Source organism: Lolium perenne, chromosome 4 (genome assembly GCF_019359855.2).
Source record: "Lolium perenne isolate Kyuss_39 chromosome 4, Kyuss_2.0, whole genome shotgun sequence".
Taxonomy (NCBI): Eukaryota; Viridiplantae; Streptophyta; class Magnoliopsida; order Poales; family Poaceae; genus Lolium; species Lolium perenne.
This window is the reverse complement of record NC_067247.2, coordinates 13,136,235-13,160,808: the sequence shown is the minus strand read 5'-3', so window position 1 is coordinate 13,160,808 and position 24,574 is coordinate 13,136,235. Positions and strand designations below refer to the sequence as shown.

At 42.2% G+C, this 24,574-nt stretch overlaps 1 non-coding gene across 1 annotated transcript; it reads left to right on the top strand.

The window, feature by feature from the left end:
- The first annotated feature begins 20,067 nt into the window (after positions 1 to 20,067).
- Positions 20,068 to 20,141, top strand: TRNAV-CAC (transfer RNA valine (anticodon CAC)). Its single transcript has one exon. It is a non-coding gene; the product is annotated as a tRNA-Val (tRNA).
- The last annotated feature ends 4,433 nt before the right edge of the window (positions 20,142 to 24,574 follow it).

The window sequence follows — 24,574 nt, the reverse complement described above, 5'->3', positions numbered from 1 at the left end:
GGGGGGGCCACGCCGCCCTAGGGTTTGGGCACCCCGTGGCCCCACTTCGTTTCGTCTTCGGACTTCTGGAAGCTTCGTGGCAAAATAGGACCCTGGGCGTTGATTTCGTCCAATTCCGAGAATATTTCGTTACTAGGATTTCTGAAACCAAAAACAGCAGAAAACAAAGAATCGGCACTTCGGCATCTTGTTAATAGGTTAGTTCCAGAAAATGCACGAATATGACATAAAGTGTGCATAAAACATGTAGATAACATCAATAATGTGGCATGGAACATAAGAAATTATCGATACGTCGGAGACGTATCAGTCTCATGCATAAAATTATTACTCTCCACATAAGCATAATCAATTTTATTAGCAATAGTGGGAGCGAATTCAACAAAGTAGCTATTATTATTATTCTCATCATCAAATATAGGAGGCATATTGTAATCATAATCAAATTTATCCTCCATAACAGGCGGCACCAAAAGACTACTATCATTGTAATCATCATAAATAGGAAGCAAAGTATCATCAAAGTAAATTTTCTCCTTAATGCTTGGGGGACTAAAAAGATCATGCTCATCAAAGCGAGCTTCCCCAAGCTTAGAATTTTCCATATCATTAGCAACAATGGTGTTCAAAGTATTCATACTAATATGTTCCATGGGTTTTTTAATTTTCGCATCAAACCATCCATGTCTTAACTCAGGAAATAGAATAAAAAGCTCCATGTTGCTTTCCATTATGCCAAACTAGTGTAAAACAAGAAACAAAAAGATGCAATTGCAGGATCTAAAGGAAATAGCTTTGAGTACTTACAACGGCGCCGGAAAATAGCTTAGTAGCCGAGATCCGGAGTGTGAGTACCTTTTACCTTTCCTCCCCGGCAACGGCGCCAGAAAAGTGCTTGATGTCTACTCACGCTTCTTTTCATGTAGACAGTGTTGGGCCTCCAAGAGCAGAGGTTTGTAGAACAGCAGCAAGTTTTCCCTTAAGTGGATCACCCAAGGTTTATCGAACTCAGGGAGGAAGAGGTCAAAGATATCCCTCTCATGCAACCCTGCAACCACAAAGCAAGAAGTCTCTTGTGTCCCCAACACACCTAATACACTTGTCAGATGTATAGGTGCACTAGTTCGGAGAAGAGATAGTGAAATACAGGTGGTATGAATATATATGAGCAGTAGTAATGGCACCAGAAAATAGCTTGATGCTACAACTGGCATGTGGTTGATGGTGGAAATATTGCAGGCAGTACAGATGCAGTAAAACAGTAAACAAGCAGCGATTTCAGTATTTGGGAACAAGGCCTAGGGATTATACTTTCACTAGTGGACACTCTCAACATTGATCACATAACAGAATAGATAAATGCTATACTCTACACTCTCTTGTTGGATGATGAACACCACTAATTGTGTAGGATTACACGAACCCTCAATGCCGGAGTTAACAAGCTCCACAATATTCGATGTTCATATTTAAATAACCTTAGAGTGCACGACAGATCAACACAACCAAACCAAGTACTAACATAGCATGCACACTGTCACCATCACACTATGAAGGAGGCATAGATCACATCAATACTATCATAGCAATAATTAACTTCATAATCTATAAGAGATTACAATCATAACCTACGCCAAGTACTACACGATGCACACACTGTCACCATTACACCGTGCAGGAGGAATAGAGTACTTTAATAACATCACTAGAGTAGCACATAGATTAATAGTGATACCAAACACATTGTAATCATAAAGGGATATAAATAAGCACTTTACTATGCTATTCATAACAGTGAATAAGTATTCTGTGAAATATAGCCTAAGAGACCCACACGGTGCACACACTGTCACCTTTACACACGTGGGACAAGGAGTCTCCGGAGATCACATAAGTAAAATCCACTTGACTAGCATAATGACATCTAGATTACAAGCATCATCATATGAATCTCAATCATGTAAGACAGCTCATGAGATTATTGTATTGAAGTACATAGGAGAGAGATTAACCACATAGCTACCGGTACAGCCCTTAGCCTAGATGGTGAACTACTCCCTCCTCATGGGAGACAGCAGCGTTGATGAAGATGGCGGTGGAGATGGCAGCGGTGTCGATGGAGAAGCCTTCCGGGGGCACTTCCCTGTCTCGGCGGCGTGCCGGAACAGAGACTTCTGTCCCCCAGATCTTGGCTTCGCGATGGCGGCGGCTCTGGATGGTTTTTCGTACCGTGGCTTTTTCGTATCGAAGATTTAGGTCAGGGACCTTTATATAGGTGAAGAGGCGGAATCGGAAGGTCGACGAGGCGGCGACACAGTAGGGGGGCGCGGCCCACCCCCTGGCCGCACCGGCCTATCATCTGGGGCCCACAGGGCTCTCCTCTGGTGGCTCTCGGGTGTTCTGGAAGCTTCGTCCAATTCTAAGACTCTGGACGTTGATTTCGTCCAATTCCGAGAATATTTCCTTACTAGGATTTCTGAAACCAAAAACAACAGAAAACAGGAACTGACACTTCGGCATCTCGTCAATAGGTTAGTTCCGGAAAACGCATAAAAACGATATAAAGTGTGAACAAAACATGTAGGTATTGTCATAAAACAAGCATGGAACATCAGAAATTATCGATACGTTGGAAACGTATCAAGTGCCTATCCATCAACTGCTTAACGACTTTGCTCAAGGCAGGTACACATCCCGCATTTCAATTTTGGAGTGCTTTCGCTGATCCCCAAGGTTAGAGGGGTGGAGACTATCAAGCAATTCAAGCACATTGCCCTTATCAACGTGATCTTCAAGTCTACTGCAAAACTTATGTGACCCGCCTAGCACCTCTTGCGCATATGACGATTGACTGCAGTTAGTCCGCTTTTATCAAGGGATGGGCGCTGCATGAAGGGGTTCTAGCATTCGATGAGATAGCTCACGAACTGAGAACAAAGAAACTGAGAGGGCTATCTATTATATATTAAAAGCACAATACGGAGGTCTAAAATAGAGCCACCACATTAATCCACATCACATAAATTATTTGAACTATTAGATCTATACCTTATGGACATGATGTAACAAAAGACTAATAGTTACGTACGTAACTGGGTAACAATGTTTGACACGTTTAATAATTGGCATATGCGTCAAATATGGAAGGGAAATCATGTAACATGTATAGTGAGAAACAGGAGTCCTGAGAAAAAAAAATAGCTTGGATAGAGGTATATCTCTAGGACTCTAACTTTCCAATAAAACAAAAAATCTGTGTTTATTAAATGTTAATTCTTTTATTTAATAGTTGTATCTAAAATCTTACATCTATTCATCTATTATATACTAAAAGTAATATACATTTATTTTTCGAGACACCACGTTAATCTATATATACTAAAATTATTTGATCTATTGACCTTAATTTTAACGATTAAAATTTAAAGCCTAAAATATTACGCAAACTATAATAATATATTGCATGTCACCTAGGTAACCATCAACAAATATACTAAAATTATTGTTACCTAGGTCATCCAAGATGGACACGTAACAAAAAAAAGTAAAAGACGACCGAAACGTTTGGAATTAGCGATCCATAAAAACAAGCCCGCATGATAGAGTAGTTCTTCGAATTGGCAATCGGTGAAAAAAAACCTAGCGTGCTAGGGTAGTCCATGTAAAACACGACTTCAGAAAATCTCACGTGGTAGAGAGTTAGGATGTTTGCCAAGTACCAATTTGAATAGTTTGGACTGGATCACAGGATCTCGAAAAATCACATACTCCTACCACCTTGAACTAGGATGTGTTGGGATGAAATAAACTACTATCTCTATTCATAAATAGATATTTTAGGTTTATCAAAATTTGGATGTACGTAGGCACTATTTAGTGTATTGATATATTCAAATCTAGATAAACCTTTTGATCTATATATGGACGGCGGAAGTACAAGTTAGGACATATGGCACGAACAATGAATACATGCATTGTAGGTTATAAGCAGCGGTATATGTGTACATGCACCGGTACATAAAATAAAATATATACCCAAATATTGCTAATGAAAGTACAAATTGGAAAAACTGGATTCATGGGTTCTAAAAGAATAAACTAAAGGTTTCCATTCAAGTGTGTATCTGCACTCTAGAAAAAGAAAAATTGAATATAAGGAAAAAAATCTTTACAATTTTCAATGTTAATATATCAAAGGAGTGACTACTATCCTATTTTCTGTCCTATTTTTTGTCCTAAGTGAATTAAACATTTGGTCCATATCATCAACAAATGATTACAAAATTACCATATATGGCCGTAAAAGAAACATTTACTTCAATAGGTGGCCACTAGGGATCAAGCGACAATACTATATTAAAATGCAGTGCCTTATCAATTTTGTTGATATAATATACCTTATCAACCGCTTGAAATGATAAAATACTCAGTTTCTTAAATGGATCATCTATTAACATCGAATAGAATTTTTTTAAATTGAAATAAAATATCATATAAAAGTTAAACATAGCACCATAAGTCTCATTTTTTTAAAAAAAACAATGATTATTTGCATGAATAAGAAAATAAGATTAGAGATGTTATATGCAGTTAACATATTTTATCCAATATTTATTCGGTGGTTACAAAACCATATCATATATTAATACACATTGTGACACAATATGATTATATTATAAGATTATATATGTAATCAAAGAACAATAAGACTAAATAATTAAAGAGTATAGATGCTTCCATCGGATTTCCGAGGGCCACCTTGCTAGTTCCTCAAACTTGACTTTGAGAAGTAAATTGGGATATCCCGAGGGAGGTTCTAACTAGGAAAGGGTTCTCCTCTACCAGAAACCATGTTTTAGATGATCCAAACAGTTGAGCCGCCCGGTTCTGAGCATCCAAAATCACACCCTTAGGATATAAGGGCATGTACAATGTTGATATCTTAGCAGTGCCACGTAGGATAAACGCTGATGTGGAGGAAAGAGAAAAATGAAAAAAGACGTTGCTTTCTCTTAGCTAAGAGATTTTCTCTTAGCACAATCTCTCTCACCATAAATTTAGGATATCTCCTTACTAAATATAAGACTAAAAAATAACCCATTGTACATCATGTTTTATTGTTATATCTAGATTACGTGGCAGAGTTAAGATAAGACGGTCTTATCAACCATTGCACATGCCCTAAGAGGTCATCGAGCTCAGGTAGCTTGCGGAAGTCATGCGTAAATGCTCCCATCCCAATAAGGTTCGATAGTGAAGATGGAGCAGCATTCCCTCTGTTGTGTCCTGGGAAGTGAAAGCAGGACACTTCATGAGCTGCTGTTGATTTCAGTGCATGAACTAGAGGGGCAGTAGCACCTTGAACAGCTCCCGGAGGTTCAGCAGGTGTAGCTTCAGTTTCCACTATTCTTGGCACGTTCTGTGAAGTACCACATGGTGCTATGACATGTCGCCTCGGTGATTCCTACGATACTAAGAAACTTTGGATTAGTGCAAGGAATGGATAAAAGAAAGTGAAGCTGAACATACGATTCACTGCCAAAGATTGCAAAGTAGGTATTCCATGTTGTGATCATGACCAATGTTGGACAAGGAAAACCAGAAAACATCTTCAGCTAATCACATCCAGCCCCTTAGCCGGGAGCCGCTCACCATCGCCCATCCCCCCACCCTGCGGTGCCTGCACCTCAGCACATCTTTACCCCTTGTGCCCCCACCTCGCAGCACATCTTCTTCGACTGCGGCGGTGGAGAATCGTGCCGGAGCAGAACCACTCGCGCATCCCGGCATTTGCGGCTGCACAGGTTGCTCCTGTTGTATCTGTAGGTGCTGTTTGAGTGTTTGGGTGGGTGTGGAGATGTGGTAATTGGTAAATGCCACAAGGGAAGGGGCTTCACTTGTCATTTGTCGATCAAAGATCGCAAAGTAGATATTCAATCTTCTAATCATAACGAACGTTGGACAACAGAGACTAGAAAGCATCTTCAGTTAACCAGTGTTCGAAAGCAATTCTAGCTCATAATTTAATCGGTTGGAGCACACAAGAAATGAAATAAAATAGATGGAGAAAATAAGAGCATCTACACTCGTCTCCCCGACGAGACCCCCGAGCGACGTTTTTCCCATCCGGATGGCGAAATTCGGCCCAGTCGCGCCCCCGGTTCTTCGTTTTCGTCCGGATTCGACCCTTCATCCATCCGGCGAGCCCACGCCATCCCCGGCCCCCCGGGGACCTATCGGGGACTCCGGACGAGTGAAAAGCGGGGAAGGGCCCGATCTGTCGGTGACTCGACACACGAACCGCACCGCCACCTCGCTCAAAATCTCCCCCACCCCTCGTATCTCTCTCGCCGCCGGCACCACCCCGCCGGCTTGTTGCCCAGATTCCGCGTCCCTCCTTCCCCACCTGCCTATATTCCGCCGTCTTTCGACGACGGCCTATCTGGCTGCTCCTCCGCCGGCCTGTTTTCCGACTTTGGCCTGCTCCTCGTCGCTCGCGGCTCGGGTTGCCTCGACCACGCCCGTCAGGTGTTCGTCCATTTGCCTCGCCGGCCATGGACTCGGACGAAGAGGAGGAGCAGATGTTCTTCGAGCTTATGCAAGAAGAGATGGCAGCAGCCGCCCAAGACGAGGAGCACATGATGATCCTCGGTTGCTTGTCAAGCATGTACGCCGGACTGGCAACTGGTCGACGTGGTGGGTTGGCACCAGCTCGCCGGAAGTGCAAGCCGAGACAGCGAATGGAGGGCTACTGCATGTTGTACGCCGACTACTTCGCCGACAATCCATTGCACGGTGAGAGTGTTTTCCGGCGTCGTTTTAGGATGAGCAGAAAGCTATTTCTGCAAATTTTGTATGCCATCCGAGACTTTGATCCCTACTTCAGATGCAAGGCGGATTGCGCTAGTTTGGTTGGATTTTCGTCACTGCAGAAGTGCACAGTGGCTATGAGGATGCTGGCGTATGGAGCTCCCGGTGATAGTGCAGATGACTATCTTCGGATGGCGGAGTCCACCGCCCTTGATTGTTTCTACCGGTTCTGCAGGGCCGTCATAGCAGTGTCCGGGGACTATTACTTAAGATCACCCACTGTCGAAGACACTCAGAGGATCCTTGCAACAAATGAAGCTAGGGGTTTTCCAGGGATGCTTGGAAGCATTGACTGCATGCATTGGCAATGGAAGAACTGTCCGTTTGCGTGGCAGGGAATGTATAAGGGTCACAAAAAAGGCTGCACTGTGATACTTGAAGCAGTGGCTACCCATGATCTCTGGATTTGGCACTCTTTCTTTGGTATGCCTGGATCCAACAATGACATCTGATACGTCTCCAACGTATCGATAATTTCTTATGTTCCATGCTTGTTTTATGACAATACCTGCATGTTTTGTTCACACTTTATGATGATTTTATGTGTTTTCCGGAACTAACCTATTGACGAGATGCCGAAGTGCCAGTTCCTATTTTCTGCTGTTTTTGGTTTCAGAAATCCTAGTAAGGAAATATTCTCGGAATTGGACGAAATCAACACCCAGCATCTTAGGACTGCGTGAAGCTTCCAGAACACCGAGAGCCGCCAGAGAGGGGCCACAGGGGGCCCACACATGGGGCTGGCGCGGCCAGGCTAGGGCCCGCGCCCCCCTGTTGTGTCATCGCCTCGTTGACCCTCCGACGCCGCCTCTTCGCCTATTTAAGCCTCCCTGACCTAAGTCTTCGATACGGAAAAGCCACGGTACGAGAAACCTTCCAGAGCCGCCGCCATCGCGAAGCCAAGATCTGGGGGACAGGAGTCTCTGTTCCGGCACGCCACCGGGACGGGGAAGTGCCCCCGGAAGGCTTCTCCATCGACACCGCTGCCATCTCCACCGCCATCTTCATCACCGCTGTTGTCTCCCATGAGGAGGGAGTAGTTCTCCATCGAGGCTAAGGGCTGTACCGGTAGCTATGTGGTTCATCTCTCTCCCTATGTACTTCAATACAATAATCTCATGAGCTGCCTTACATGATTGAGATTCATATGATGATGCTTGTAATCTAGATGTCATTATGCTAGTCAAGTGGATTTTACTTATGTGATCTCCGGAGACTCCTTGTCCCACGTGTGTAAAGATGACAGTGTGTGCACCGTGTGGGTCTCTTAGGCTATATTTCACATAATACTTATTCACTATTATGAATGGCATAGTGAAGTGCTTATTTATATCTCTTTATGATTGCAGTGTGTTTTGTATCACAATTTATCTGTGTGCTACTCTAGTGATGTTATTAAAGTAGTTTATTCCTCCTGCACGGTGTAATGGTGACAATGTGTGCATCGTGTAGTACTTGGCGTAGGCTATGATTATGATCTCTTGTAGATTATGAAGTTAACTATTGCCATGATGGTATTGATGTGATCTATGCCTCCTTTCGTAGCGTGAAGGTGACAGTGTGCATGCTATGTTAGTACTTGGTTTGGTTGTGTTGATATGTCGTGCACTCTAAGGTTATTTAAATATGAACATCGAATATTGTGGAGCTTGTTAACTCCGGCATTGAGGGTTCGTGTAATCCTACACAGTTAGTGGTGTTCATCATCCAACAAGAGAGTGTAGAGTCTAGCATCTATTTATTTATTCTGTTATGTGATCAATGTTGAGAGTGTCCACTAGTGAAAGTATAATCTCTAGGCCTTGTTCCTAAATACTGCAATCATCACTGCTTGTTTACTGTTCTACTGCATCTGTACTGTCCGCAATATTACCACCATCAACCACACGCCAGTCCTGGACAACAAAGCACTTTTCTGGCGCTGTTACTGGTGCTCATACTTATTCATACCACCTGTATTTCACTATCTCTTCGCCGAACTAGTGCACCTATTAGGTGTGTTGGGGACACAAGAGACTTCTTGCTTTGTGGTTGCAGGGTTGCATGAGAGGAATATCTTTGACCTCTTCCTCCCTGAGTTCGATAAACCTTGGGTGATCCACTTAAGGGAAACTTGTTGCTGTTCTACAAACCTCTGCTCTTGGAGGCCCAACACTGTCTACAAGAATAGAAGCACCCGTAGACATCAAGCACTTTTCTGGCGCCGTTGCCGGGGAGGAAAGGTAAAAGGCACTCATACTCCGGTTCCAGGTAACTAAGTACTTTTCTGGCGCCATTGTGTGTGTGCTCGAAGCTATTTCCTTTAGATCCTGCAATTGCATCTTTTTGTTTCTTGTTTACACTAGTAAGGCATAATGGACAACAATGAGCTTCTTATTCTATTTCCTGATTTAAGACATGGATGGTTTGATCCGAAAATTAAAAAACCCATGGAACATATTAGTATGAACACTTTGAACACCATTGTTGCTAATGATATGGAAAATTCTAAGCTTGGGGAGGTCGGTTTTGATGATTTAGCCCTCCGGGTATTGAGGAGAAAATTTACTTTGATGATACTTTACCTCCTATTTATGATGATTATAATGATAGTAGTCTTTTGGTTCCACCTGTTATGGAGGATAAATTTGATTATGATTACAATATGTCTCCTATATTTGATGATGAGAATAATAATGATAGCTACTTTGTTGAATTTGCTCCCACTATTACTAATAAAATTGATTATGCTTATGTGGAGAGTAATAATTTTATGCATGAGACTCATGATAAGAATGCTTTATGTGATAGTTATATTGTTGAATTTGCTCATGATGCTACTGGATATTATTATGAGAGAGAAAAATATGGTTGTAGAAATTTTCATGTTACTAAAATGCCTCTCTATGTGCTGAAATTTTTGAAGCTACACTTGTTCTATCTTCCTATGCTTGTTACTTTGCTCTTCATGAACTTGTTTATTTACAAGATTCCTATGCATAGGAAGCATGTTAGGCTTAAATTTGTTTTGAATTTGCCTCTTGATGCTCTTTTTTGCTTCAACTCTTATTTCTTGCGAGTGCATCATTAAAATTGCTGAGCCCATCTTAATGGCTATAAAGAAAGCACTTCTTGGGAGATAACCCATGTTTTTATTTTACTACAGTACTTTGTTTTATATTTGAGTCTTGGAAGTTGTTACTACTGTAGCAACCTCTCCTTATCTTACTTTATTGCATTGTTGTGCCAAGTAAAGTCTTTGATAGTAAGGTTCATACTAGATTTGGATTACTGCGCAGAAACAGATTTCTTTCTGTCACGAATCTGGGCTGAATTCTCTGTAGGTAACTCAGAAAATTCTGCCAATTTACGTGAGTGATCCTCAGATATGTACGCAACTTTCATTAAATTTGAGCATTTTTATTTGAGCAAGTCTGGTGCCTCAATAAAATTCGTCTTTACGGACTGTTCTGTTTTGACAGATTCTGCATTTTATTTCGCATTGCTTCTTTTGCTATGCTGGATGGATTTCTTTGTTCCATTGACTTCCAGTAGCTTTAAGCAATATCCAGAAGTGTTAAGAATGATTGTGTCATCTCTGAACATGCGAGTTTTTGATTATGCACTAACCCTCTAATGAGCTTGTTTCGAGTTTGGTGTGGAGGAAGTTTTCAAGGGTCAAGAGAGGAGGATGATATACTATGATCAAGGAGAGTGAAAAGTCTAAGCTTGGGGATGCCCCGGTGGTTCACCCCTGCATATTTCAAGAAGACTCAAGCGTCTAAGCTTGGGGATGCCCAAGGCATCCCCTTCTTCATCGACAAATTATCAGGTTCCTTCTCTTGAAACTATATTTTTATTCGGTCACATCTTATGTACTTTGCTTGGAGCGTCGGTTTGTTTTTTTTTAAATAAATGCTTGTGTGGGAGAGAGACACGCTCCGCTGGTTCATATGAACACATGTGTTCTTAGCTTTTAATTTTCATGGCGAAGGTTGAAACTGCTTCGTTAATTGTTATATGGTTGGAAACGGGAAATGCTACATGTAGTAATTCTAAAATATTCTGGATAATTTGATACTTGGCAATTGTTGTGCTCATGTTTAAGCTCTTGCATCATATAATTTGCACCTATTAATGAAGAAATACATAGAGCTTGCTAAAATTTGGTTTGCATAATTGGTCTCTCTAAGGTCTAGATAATCTCTAGTATTGGGTTGAACAACAAGGAAGACGGTGTAGAGTATTATAATGTTTACAATATGTCTTTTATGTGAGTTTTGCTGCACCGGTTCATCCTTGTGTTTGTTTCAAATAACCTTGCTAGCCTAAACCTTGTATCGAGAGGGAATACTTCTCATGCATCCAAAATTCTTGAGCCAACAACTATGCCATTTGTGTCCACCATACCTTCCTACTACATGGTATTTCTCCGCCATTCCAAAGTAAATTGCTTGAGTGCTACCTTTAAAATTTATATCCTCTACCTTTGCAATATATAGCTCATGGGACAAATAGCCTAAAAACTATTGTGGTATTGAATATGTACTCATGCACTTTATCTCTTATTAAGTTGCTTGTTGTGCGATAACCATGTTCCTGGGGACGCCATCAACTACTCTTTGTTGGATATCATGTGAGTTGCTATGCATGTCCGTCTTGTCTGAAGTAAGGGAGATTTACCGCTAGAATGGTTTGAGCATGCATACTGTTAGAGAAGAACATTGGGCCGCTAACTAAAGCCATGATCCATGGTGGAAGTTTCAGTTTTGGACAAATATCCTCAATCTCATATGAGAAAATTAATTGTTGTTGAATGCTTATGCATAAAAGAGGAGTCCATTATCTGTTGTCTATGTTGTCCCGGTATGGATGACTAAGTTGAGAATAATCAATAGCGAGAAATCCGATGCGAGCTTTCTCCTTAGACCTTTGTACAGGCGGCATAGAGGTACCCCTTTGTGACACTTGGTTAAAACATATGCATTGCGATGATAATCCAGGTAATCCGAGCTAATTAGGACAAGGTGCGGGCACTATTAGTATACTATGCATGAGGCTTGCAACTTTTAGGATATAATTTACATAACACATATGCTTTATTACTACCGTTGACAAAATTGTTTCTTGTTTTCAAAACCAAAGCTCTAGCACAAATATAGCAATCGATGCTTCCCTCTGCGAAGGGCCTTTCTTTTACTTTTATGTTGAGTCAGTTCACCTATTTCTCTCCCATCTCAAGAAGCAAACACTTGTGTGAACTGTGCATTGATTCCTACATACTTGCATATTGCACTTGTTATATTACTTTACATTGACAACTATCCATGAGATATACATGTTACAAGTTGAAAGCAACCACTGAAACTTAATCTTCCTTTATGTTGCTTCAATACCTTTACTTTGAATTATTGCTTTATGAGTTAACTCTTATGCAAGACTTATTGATGCTTGTCTTGAAAATACTATTCATGAAAAGTCTTTGCTATATGATTCAATTATTTACTCATTGTCTTTACCATTGCTTTGAATCGCTGCATTCATCTCATATGCTTTACAATAGTATGATCAAGATTATGTTGGTAGCATGTCACTTCAGAAATTATCTTTGTTATCGTTTACCTACTCGGGACGAGTAGGAACTAAGCTTGGGGATGCTGATACGTCTCCAACGTATCGATAATTTCTTATGTTCCATACTTGTTTTATGACAATACCTACATGTTTTGTTCACACTTTATGATGATTTTATGTGTTTTCCGGAACTAACCTATTGACGAGATGCCGAAGTGCCAGTTCCTGTTTTCTGCTGTTTTTGGTTTCAGAAATCCTAGTAAGGAAATATTCTCGGAATTGGACGAAATCAACGCCCAGCATCTTAGGATTGCGTGAAGCTTCCAGAACACCCGAGAGCCGCCAGAGAGGGGCCACAGGGGGCCCACACATGGGGCTGGCGCGGCCAGGCTAGGGCCCGCGCCCCCCTGTTGTGTCGTCGCCTCGTTGACCCTCCGATGCCGCCTCTTCGCCTATTTAAGCCTCCCTGACCTAAGTCTTCGATACGGAAAAGCCACGGTACGAGAAACCTTCCAGAGCCGCCGCCATCACGAAGCCAAGATCTGGGGGACAGGAGTCTCTGTTCCGGCACGCCGCCGGGACGGGGAAGTGCCCCCGGAAGGCTTCTCCATCGACACCGCTGCCATCTCCACCGCCATCTTCATCACCGCTGCTGTCTCCCATGAGGAGGGAGTAGTTCTCCATCGAGGCTAAGGGCTGTACCGGTAGCTATGTGGTTCATCTCTCTCCCTATGTACTTCAATACAATAATCTCATGAGCTGCCTTACATGATTGAGATTCATATGATGATGCTTGTAATCTAGATGTCATTATGCTAGTCAAGTGGATTTTACTTATGTGATCTCCGGAGACTCCTTGTCCCACGTGTGTAAAGGTGACAGTGTGTGCACCGTGTGGGTCTCTTAGGCTATATTTCACAGAATACTTATTCACTGTTATGAATGGCATAGTGAAGTGCTTATTTATATCTCTTTATGATTGCAATGTGTTTTGTATCACAATTTATCTGTGTGCTACTCTAGTGATGTTATTAAAGTAGTTTATTCCTCCTGCACGGTGTAATGGTGACAGTGTGTGCATCGTGTAGTACTTGGCGTAGGCTGATCTCTTGTAGATTATGAAGTTAACTATTGCCATGATGGTATTGATGTGATCTATGCCTCCTTTCGTAGCGTGAAGGTGACAGTGTGCATGCTATGTTAGTACTTGGTTTGGTTGTGTTGATCTGTCGTGCACTCTAAGGTTATTTAAATATGAACATCGAATATTGTGGAGCTTGTTAACTCCGGCATTGAGGGTTCGTGTAATCCTACACAGTTAGTGGTGTTCATCATCCAACAAGAGAGTGTAGAGTCTAGCATCTATTTATTTATCTGTTATGTGATCAATGTTGAGAGTGTCCACTAGTGAAAGTATAATCCCTAGGCCTTGTTCCTAAATACTGCAATCATCACTGCTTGTTTACTGTTCTACTGCATCTGTACTATCCGCAATATTACCACCATCAACCACACGCCAGTCCTGGACAACAAAGCACTTTTCTGGCGCTGTTACTACTGCTCATACTTATTCATACCACCTGTATTTCACTATCTCTTCGCCGAACTAGTGCACCTATTAGGTGTGTTGGGGACACAAGAGACTTCTTGCTTTGTGGTTGCAGGGTTGCATGAGAGGAATATCTTTGACCTCTTCCTCCCTGAGTTCGATAAACCTTGGGTGATCCACTTAAGGGAAACTTGCTGCTGTTCTACAAACCTCTGCTCTTGGAGGCCCAACACTGTCTAGAAGAATAGAAGCACCGTAGACATCAACATCAACGTCCTAAACTGCTCCCCGGTCTTTTCCAAGCTTGTTGAGGGTCATGCTCCCCCGGTGGACTATGTGATCAATGGTCGGCACTACAACAAAGGATACTACCTTGCAGACGGTATCTTCCAAAGTGGGCAACATTTGTGAAGACTATCTCGAACCCTAGCACCCCCAAACTTTGCGAGTTTGTCAAGAAACAAGAAGCTTGCCGAAAAGACGTCGAGCGTGCATTTGGTGTCCTCTAGCAGAGATTTGCTGTCGTCCGGTTCCCCGCTATGACTTGGTCCAAAGATCAGATGTGGGAGGTGATGAACTGCTGTGTGTGCCTACACAATATGATTATTGAAAATGAGCGAAAGCATCCGGTTCCTCTAGCTGAGCAAGAAGCACCATATGAGAGAGAGGGTCCTCTTGCACAGCCTAATCACCAGGTGCCTCCATCATGGGCCGCCTTCATTGCTATGCGCCAGGAGATTCGAGACTCTACAATGCATCAGCTACTGCAAGATGATCTGGTGGAGCACATATGGACGCTCCGAGGCAACGCCAACGCCGACACCAACTAGTCTGTCATAATTTGTTTGAAAATTTGTGAAATTGTGTGCTTCATTTGTTTCAGCACTTGTTAAACATTGTACTGATTATCGCCGAATTTGTTTCAGCAATTTTCGTACTCTTGGTTGCCGAACTTGTTAAATTTTATGTTAAATTTGTTTGAAATATGTCAAGTGGTCGAGGTTGGGGGTTTCCTGCCGGGGGGACGGCTGGACTTCGGCGCTCCCCAGGCCAAATCTTCCTCCAATCCGGACGAAAATTTCGCCGGATTTGGGCGTGGGGAGCGCCAACGAGTGGGGATGGTCTAAGAGCTGACCGGCTCGCACGCGTCCATACCCTTGATTAACTCGGACCAGAGCGGCGCCCAGAAGTGTTGGGGCCGCCCTCCATCGCTCGTACCCTACTGCACTAGCAGACTAGCTCCGTCAGCGCATCATTTGCCCGCTCGTGCCCTCACCGCCACCGTAGCATTTACGTTGTCGTCGAATGCACCTGTGGAGCTTCGTTCCTATGCGGCCTCCACATTTGAGTCAGCGCAATTTGCTGCAGCTGCATCTGCACCACTGCAGGTGCGTTTACCGCAGCCGCGAGCTGTAGCTGTGACCTGTGAGGCGGAGTGTTGGTGTGAGGCGGTGGAAAATGCCACAAGTTCAGGGTTACGAACTAGTGCTCCGTTTGGCCAGCCAGACTATCAGGGGCAATTGGACGAACAGGTTGCGGGCAGTAGAGCAGAAGGGCGCCGATACTTCCAGCAGGTCCATGGGAAAAGCAGCTAGACTATAAACCATTGCGGCGCAAGCAAAGCGGGGAGATGGATGTTACCGTGTGCAGAGGGCGAGGCGCATGTGGGGAGCGGAGGGCTGGAGGTGGCGGTGCGCTGCTGCCGGTGCGGCTGAGAGGAGGAAGTAGACGATGGGGAAGAAGCATGGTCCCTTGTGCCCCCTTTTTTTAGCTTCTGGGGCAGATTCGCGGTCCACAATATCACAAACCCAAAAGAAGGGTCTAGATTCTAGGCTGCTTATTTCCACCATGAAGCTGAAATCGTGTACAAACCTAGAAGCAGCCCGAGAGGTACTTCTGGACTGATTCCCGGGATTCTGGATTCTGAGGCCTGGGCCGAAACGGTATCATCACATACCCCTATTCCTGATCTTATTTTCAAAGTTCTCTGTGCTAGCAATTCCTAATGGTCTGGTAGTCTCGTAGAATTCCAAGAAGATTTTCAGTGTATGCTGCACAGTTTAATTACAATATGATGTGCTGCTAGTAATTAGAAACGTTGCATAGTATAATTTTATGCATTTCTGATGTTTGTATCTAGACTGAAAAGCCAAAACATGGGAAAGAAAATTGGGATGCGGTTGCTCATCATGTTTTCCTTGACGTGTGTATCGAAGAAGTGAATAAAAATAATCGTCCGGTTCACGTATTGAACGCCAATGGTTACAACAATTTGGTAACCAACTTCAACAACCGCACAAAGAGAAATTATGATAAGAGACAAATGAAAAATAGATGGGACACGCTAAAAAAGGATTACACTATGTGGAGGGGATTGCTCCAACATGCATCCGGTCTAGGAAGAGATCCTGTCACTCAAACCATCGATGCTAGTGACGATTGGTGGGAACTTGAGATCCAGGTAATGATATTGGTGGGCAATTCATATGTCCTTTTAGTTCTTTATTCTTATATGGTATACTTATGTTTTTTCTTATACATGCAGATGTGTCCAGAGGCAGCCAAGTTTCGCATAGCCCCACTGCAAGATGAGGAGGACTTGAAGACAATTTTTGATAAGAATGTTGTGACCAATGTGACTGCTAGGATGCCACCATCATCTCAACTTCGAGCAGCTCAGGTTGAAGCTTCTCAGTCAAGGATCAATGTTGAGCATGTGCACATATGTATTACATACACACAAAATGTGCACATATATGTTATGATTATGTCATGTTGTTTTTAATACTCGCAGGAAAATATTATCTTGTCGACTCTGGATATCCCAATAGAACTGGTTATCTCGCTCCATTCAAAGAGCAACGTTACCATGTTTCGGAATTCCAAGGTACACCTCCACAGAACATGCAAGAAAAATTCAACCATCTGCATTCATCTCTAAGAAATGCTATTGAAAGAGCATTTGGTGTTCTGAAGATGAAGTGGCGCATTCTTCTTGCTATACCATTTTACCCTGAGCCAGAGACGCATGCGAAGATCATCACGGCATGCATGTGTTTGCATAACTTCATTTGTGATAGTAAGCCATATGATGGTCACTTTGACATGATTGAGTGAGGATCATATATCCACGAGGATAGTGCATCTTATGTCGGTGAAAATGCTTCATCTTCTTCTGATAGCGTCATGTGATTGCTACGACAGAGTATTTTTGAAAGTGTAGTTGCCTAAGTAGTTGTTGTTATTGTAATTTCTCAATCACTCAGAAAAGTGTAGTGGCATGTAATGAATTATTTAGGTTGCATACAAAATTTAGGGGCGTTACAGACATTTCTCAACCTAACACATCAAACAAGTTAAAAACCTAGAAGCCAAAAGGAATACAAGGAGTCAGCTTCTTTCAGCTTCTCTCCACCACAGACTCTTCCCACAATTTTCCAAAAGCTAAAAAGAAGGGGGGCCGAAGGAGCGAGTGGTGCTATCGCATCTGCCCTGCTGCATATGGGCCACCAGTAAGCAGTTCTTGGGCTGTCAGACGACTTGGCCACAGTAAAACCAAAGAGTGTAATCACATTTGCTGGACATGGGCCTAGAAGAACGAGTATTATTTTAGGCCATCGGCCTCTGGGCCAGACTAAAAATGAACTGGTCAGTTTAGACACTGGGGATTTTTTTTTTCTATTTAGAGTATAATTGGTGATTTCTGGCAAGAATTTGTTTGATCTACAAGTGGCATGCGGTTCTTTCACCTGAAGCTTATCTGAGGATTGTACTATGTACTTTTGAGCACGGATCACCTACACCACCTCATCTTTTTCAAATTTCCCCTTTTTATCTCTCCCAAACTAAAAGTTATATAATCTTCAAACTTTGTAGGTGATCGGTACATCAGCACATCGATTTGCAGAAAATAATGTTTAGTTTTATGTGCAATGTAAATGCGGAGTATGACCCTGCAAAAAATACAAAGTATGTAATAAAAATATTTTATTGAAGAAATATCATTGTATATATTTATATGGTATAAAAAGAATTGAGGTAGTTTCTACACATTTTAGTTCTAATGTTTCAATGGCCAGCAAAATTTAATTTCATATGTTGTTTTATTAGAGAGAAACAACATATTCCAATTGCTTTGTTCCGGTCACAGCATGATTGTACAAAGTTTTCGCAAATTAGGTTGTGTGTCTGTTCCACGAAATATCTTTAGGTGGATTGACATACCAAATTTGTTCCGCTCATCACAAGCTCTATCCTCATGGCTCACTTGCATCCATCATGGGAACGGGAGAAGGAACGGGCGACGGGAGAGGATCAAGAGGGTTGGTGGGTTGACTATGACATGGTGAATTCACCGTCAACTCTTCCTTAATTAGAATTTCTTTTTGTAAAATAATGCGACTTGTGGTAAATGATTTGTGTGGATCCTTCAGTACTATTTTTTCCTCTCGGTAAAGTAATATTTTTGAAAGGCCGCTCTTCTATTACTAAAATCAGAGGGCTACACAAGTCAATCCCCACAACAATTGACCTAGTAAATATTCAACACGACATATCTGAGATAAACATGCCACTAATTCTTACAACTATTTATTAATGTCAATATTTTTCTCCAATACTTGCAAGATGATGTTGTACACGACAATTCTTAATACACGTACTAAATAGAAGTGAAAATTGTTATCTTTCGAGAATGAGTCGAGAAAAATAGGTAGCGGGGAGAAATGCCTTGGGTGAATGTGGAGGAGTTAATAGAAGGTGATGTGCCTCAATGTGGAGGCATGGCAGGGTACAATTATATGGTTGTATACATGCATCGATGGAATATAAGATATACATCATACATGCTCATATTAATTAAGTTGTACAAGGCAACCAAACCGCATCCATAATATATATTCCATTTTATATGACATTGTATTTTGAGACACCTTAGGACACATGACTCAAACATCACCCGCCACACCTTACACAATCACTAACATTTAGAGCAACATGTACTTTTCGTGTCTATCATTCAATATAAATACCATACACATCAATCAGTTTACATGTATACACATCCACCATACAACTTGTATCATCGAATACAATAGATATGGATGGCACAAATGTTAGAAAATGTGTACCAAGATGCATGGATGTATGGAGTTATCTGGTGCAGACATGCCGCTACTAAATCTATTGGAATTGTAGGCACTGGGAACGAGCTATAGCTAGCCTGAGTAGTTGCTTGAGCAAGGTGAACGATAGACTTGGGGATAAGCATTGTGGGGATAGTCTTGTGATTTTCACTGTGGACTGTGGATCTCACTTTTGCTAGGTATAAAAGCCATGGACACCTAGAACTTATGTTTTCTCCGCGAATGGGAATGAATATTAGTAAATTGTGTCACGCTCCGTTGCCCGTGTGAGATTCTGCAAGAGAGGGGTAGCGAGCAGCTTTTTGGTTTATTTTCCAAAGTTCAGGCATAAATACAAAGCATCCTTACAGTCAAAAAAACCAAAGCATCATTCGTTTACAGCTGCACCTTATATAGGTGGACAGCTACTCCCTCTCTATTAGATGTGCGCATACTTCTAGGTCACAAATTTAATCAAGTTAGCATTAGTTATATGTTATAAAAATTATGTCATTAAAAAGTTTAGATGTTCTATTTTTTAATGATATAATTTTTACATTTTATAATTTAAATTATATAGATCAAATTAGCAACCTAGTGATACGTGGAAGATTGAGAGAGTAAATCCTAGTGACGCACGCCCACACGCTCACAGCACTCACGCTTTCAACTCACACACACTGTCACCATCAGAATACGTGACAGGTTGCAAGAACCGTTCTTGCGAGAAGGTTATAGCGGAAGGCAAGAGATCAATCTAGCTGAAAAGTGTTGCTCACTTTAGAATCTTGAATCGAGAGAGTTTTATTTTCTAGTTTCACATGGTGTCCGAAAAAAAATTCCATGTCTGATTTCGCATAAATTGGTGGCTGTATTGGAGACAAAAGGTGGAAACTTACGCAAGAGGCTTATACAGAACTACGACACGTATGAACATACAAAATATGAAATATCACATTAACGAACAGATAAGTCTGGGTGGTGTAGTTGGTTATCACGTTAGTCTCACACACTAAAGGTCCCCAGTTCGAACCTGGGCTCAGACAATCTTTTTTTATCTTTTCTTAAGTTTTTGCATTTGCATGTACACTTGTACAATATAAACCTATCTATTGCATGGGCATTTGTACTACAAATGCACCGGACGATTGAGCTCAAGGTGACAGTTGACCCAAAACGACATGAAGGTGTGCAAACTGCACCTGATGATTGAGCTCAAGGTGACAGTTGACCCAAAACGAGCTGCTACTTGCTGGCATTTTGAAGAGAACTGAAGGGTGGAAACCTGAGAAGAAAGGAACACAGAGAAACTGTGTTACTTACTGACTAATTTAGGAGTATTTGTTTTCTTGAAAAGAATTATGGACAAAAGCAGGATATCATCATTACATTCCAAGGCTTAGAACTCACAGTCACAGGAGGCCACATGCCATGCCATAAATGGACAGCTAACTCTTTCTTCACGAGTTGAATTGTCAATGTTTAGTCAAGTACGCAGTCAGTTGTTAGTTTACACGCTGCTGTTGAAGAGGTTGTCTAGCTCAGGTAGCTAAGGCAAATCATGCGAAAACGCTCCTGTGCCAATATGGTTCAGCAAGGAAGACAGAGCAGATTTCCCTCTGTTGTGCCCATAAAAGTGAAAACTGGACACATCTTGAGCTGTAGTTGATTTCAGTGCCTGAACCAGAGAGGCAGTACCACCTTGGACAACTGCTGAAGGTTATATTGTAGTTTCAGTTTCAGCAATTCTTGGGACGTTCTGTGAAATGCCACATTCCGCTATGACATGTTGCCCGGGCGGTTCATGTGAAACTAAGAAAGTTTGGATTAGTGCAAGGAACGAATAAAAGAAGGTGAAGCTGAGCATACGATTGACTATCAAAGATTGCAAAGTAAGTATATATTAGATGTTCAAATCATGACCGATGTCAGACAACGCAAACTAGAAAACATCTTCAGTTAAGCATATCTATCCGGACTATCCCCCCTTGTGATGGGAGCTGTGCTGCGTCGCCCATCCCCACCCTGCGGTGCCGCCATGCTCCGCCCTCCCCTGTAGCTCCGTCAGCACATCTGGCCCCCTTGTGATCCCAACTCGCAGAACATCCTCATCTACTGTGCCAGTGGAAAATCGTGCCGGAGCAGCACCGCCTGCGCATTCTCGGTGTCTGCGGCTGCACAGTTTGCTGCTGTTGTATCTGTAGATGTTATTTGCTGCTGCGGACGCTAGCTGTAGCTGGGCGGCGGAGGGCGGGTGTGGGGATGTGATAGATGTCACAAGGGAAGGGGATGTGATACTAGTGCTCTGTTGGCCCGTCAGACTAACACGAACAATTAGACAAACACGTTGCGGGCACTAGAGAGTGGAAGGACGCCGACATAGTCTATGAGAAAAGCAGTGAGACCACTGCGGCGCAAGGAATATGGGAATGTGGAATTTACCGTGGGCAGAGGGCGCGGCGAGCGGAGGGCCAGAGGTGGTGGTATGCCGCTGCCGCTGCCGCTGAGAGGAAGAAACATGGCCGAGGTGGAAGGAGAAGTGCAGGAGTGGAGTGTGCAATCCTGCTGCATATGGGCCAACACATAAATAAGAGACGAGTGTATTAACATTTGCTGCACAAGGGCTTCCAAGAACAAGTATTTGAAGCCACCAGCCCCACTGGGTCAGACTGAAAACGAGTTTTTTTTTTTTTTTTTTTGAAGAACAGGACCGTAGTGGAAGCCTGTAGATTTTCTATTAATAAGGAGGTCAGCGACCCCAAAATCCAGAAAGAAGTTACATACGGACAAAGAAAGGAAGGAGAAAAGAAAAAACCTCACACAGACTACAAACAAAGCTAGAAAAAAGCCTAAACAAAACAGAATTGCAACCATTCAAGGAGAGGTTGAACGGCTGCAGGTTTAACTCTGTATTGGTGCACCGAAAGGTCGATTTGAAACCTCACACGCCACCTAGCTACCGAGGGGGTTACCCTTTTGAATATGAGCTCATTTCTCTCCTTCCACACATTCCAGGCTGCACATGAAATCACCTCCATAAAGCAAGGTCCAGTAAAAGCCGTCGATGCAAGTTTAATCCTTCGAGAGATAGGGGCAGTCAAATCCCACTGAATGTTTAAAGTGTCCCAACACTCTTTTGCAAATGAGCATTCAAAAAATAGATGGTCTCTCGATTCAAGTTGTGCGGAGGAACACATCACACAGCTAGTACCCCCTTCCACATGCCAGTGACGGCGGGCCATCATATCTTTTGTGTTCAAACGATCCATGAAAAGGAGCCAGTCGAAGACCTTTAGTTTCGGCAAAGCTCGTGACTTCCAAATACCTTGTATCTTGGGGTAATGGCTTGAAGATGAAATGGTAGTACTTGGCAGCAGTAAACTGACGACTCCCCCAAGTAAAAATACGCACATCGTGCTCCGTCCCAATTAGCTGAGTGTTGGCCACTAGATTAGATAGATTTTGAAACTCGTCATGTGCTTCGATTGATAGCGGCAGCATAAAAAGATCATGCATATTGTCCAGGGACAAGTACTCCTTGACAGAAAACGAGTTAGTTAGACTATCAGTTTCTTTTAAAGTATATTGAGGAATTATTTATTAAAAAGATGATGAATTTTTGTGATAAGTAATTGGTTGACATGTTCTGGCAAGAAGTTGATCTCCATGTGGCAAGCATTTTTTTTTACCCAAAACTTTTGCGAGGATAGCATGGACTCACCTACACCCCCACGCTTTTAAGTTTCTCTTTCTATTTCCCCTAAACTAATATACAGTACAATCTCATACCTTTGTAGGTGATTGCTACATCAGAAAGTCGATTTGCGAAAACTAATGTTTTTTTATGTGCAATGTAAACACGGAGTATGACCCCACAAGAAATATGGATCATGCAATAAAACTATTTCATTCAAAAAATCGTTATATGTATATTTACATTGTATCTAGATTTTCTTGAACTATTTTCTACACATTTTAGTTTTAATGTTTAAGTGTTATTTCCCTTTGTTGTTTTATTTGGGAGAAAACAACATATTCCAATTGCTTCTTCCCGATCACAACATTATATCATTGTGTACAAAGTTTTTCGAATTAGGTTGTGTGTCTGTTCCGCGAAATATTTTTTGGTGGATGACATGCCATATTTGTTCGCCTCATCACGAGCTTTGGCCTCATGGCTCGCTTGCATCCATCTTGGCAACGGGAGAAGGAACGAGAGAGGGGACATAATCAAGGCGATTGATGTGTTGATTGTGAAATGGTGAATTCCCGGCCAACTTTTCCTTAATTAGTCAAGAATGGTGTTGGAAGATATAACATTGGTTTTCTTTTTGTAAAATAGTGCAACCCGTGGTAAATTATTTGTGTGGATCATTCATACAATTTGTTACAACTGTTATCCTAACATGTTTGCAACGTGAAATAATATTTTAAAATTAAATGCCTCTCTTCTAGGGCTAAAATAAGAGGGCAACACAGATCAACCCCCGCTACAATTGTCCTATTTCAACACGACATGATGGGAGATAAACAATCAAAAAATTCTTGCAACTTAGGTATGCAACAGTTGTACAAGGCCACCAAACCACATGCATAATATTTGTTCCACTTTATATGAAGTTTTAACTTGAGAAACCTTAGGACACATTACTCAAACATCACCCACCATACCTAACACCATCACTACATTTAGAGCAACATGTACTCGTGTCTATCCTTCAATGTATATACCAGACACATCTATCTATAAGCATATATATACACATCCACCATACAACTTGTATCAGTTCTCCGACTACAATAGATATGGATGTCACAAGTGTTAGAAAATGTTTACCAAGATGCATGGATGTATGGAGATATCTGGTGCAGGCATGTTGCTACTTAATCTGTTGGAATTGTAGGCATTGGGAATGAGCTAGCTAGCACGATGACTTGATTCAGCAAGATGAGATAGACTTGGTGTAAGGCGCAGCCAACCGACTCACCTACCCTCCGTGGGCACATGGATTCAGAACAAAACTAGGGAGGTTCGTAACGGAAGCAGGCCGAGGGGATAAGCGTTGTGGGGACAGTCTTGTCATTCTCCCAATGGATTATGCGCCAAGCTTTTGCTCAGTGCAAAAACCATGGACACCTAGAACTTATGTTTTCTTCTCGAAGGGAAATAGTGGTAACGGAGTTTTAAAATTTTGTCCCATGGCGGGGTCAAATCTTTTTTTCCATCGGTTAGCTCAGGTGCATTGTCGTCAGCCATGGCATGTTGCAAGGCCATTTTTGTGAGAAGGCTATAGCGGAAGGTTAGAAATCTCGCTGAGAAGTGTTGCTCGCTTTACAAGCTTGAATCTTGGTATTCTTTTGGAGGGAGTTTCTCCTATAATTTCACATGATGTCCGAATTTTGTTCCATGTCTGATTTCCCATAAATTAGCGCTTGTACTGGAACTCTGGAAGCCCACGCAAAAGGCTTATACGGAACT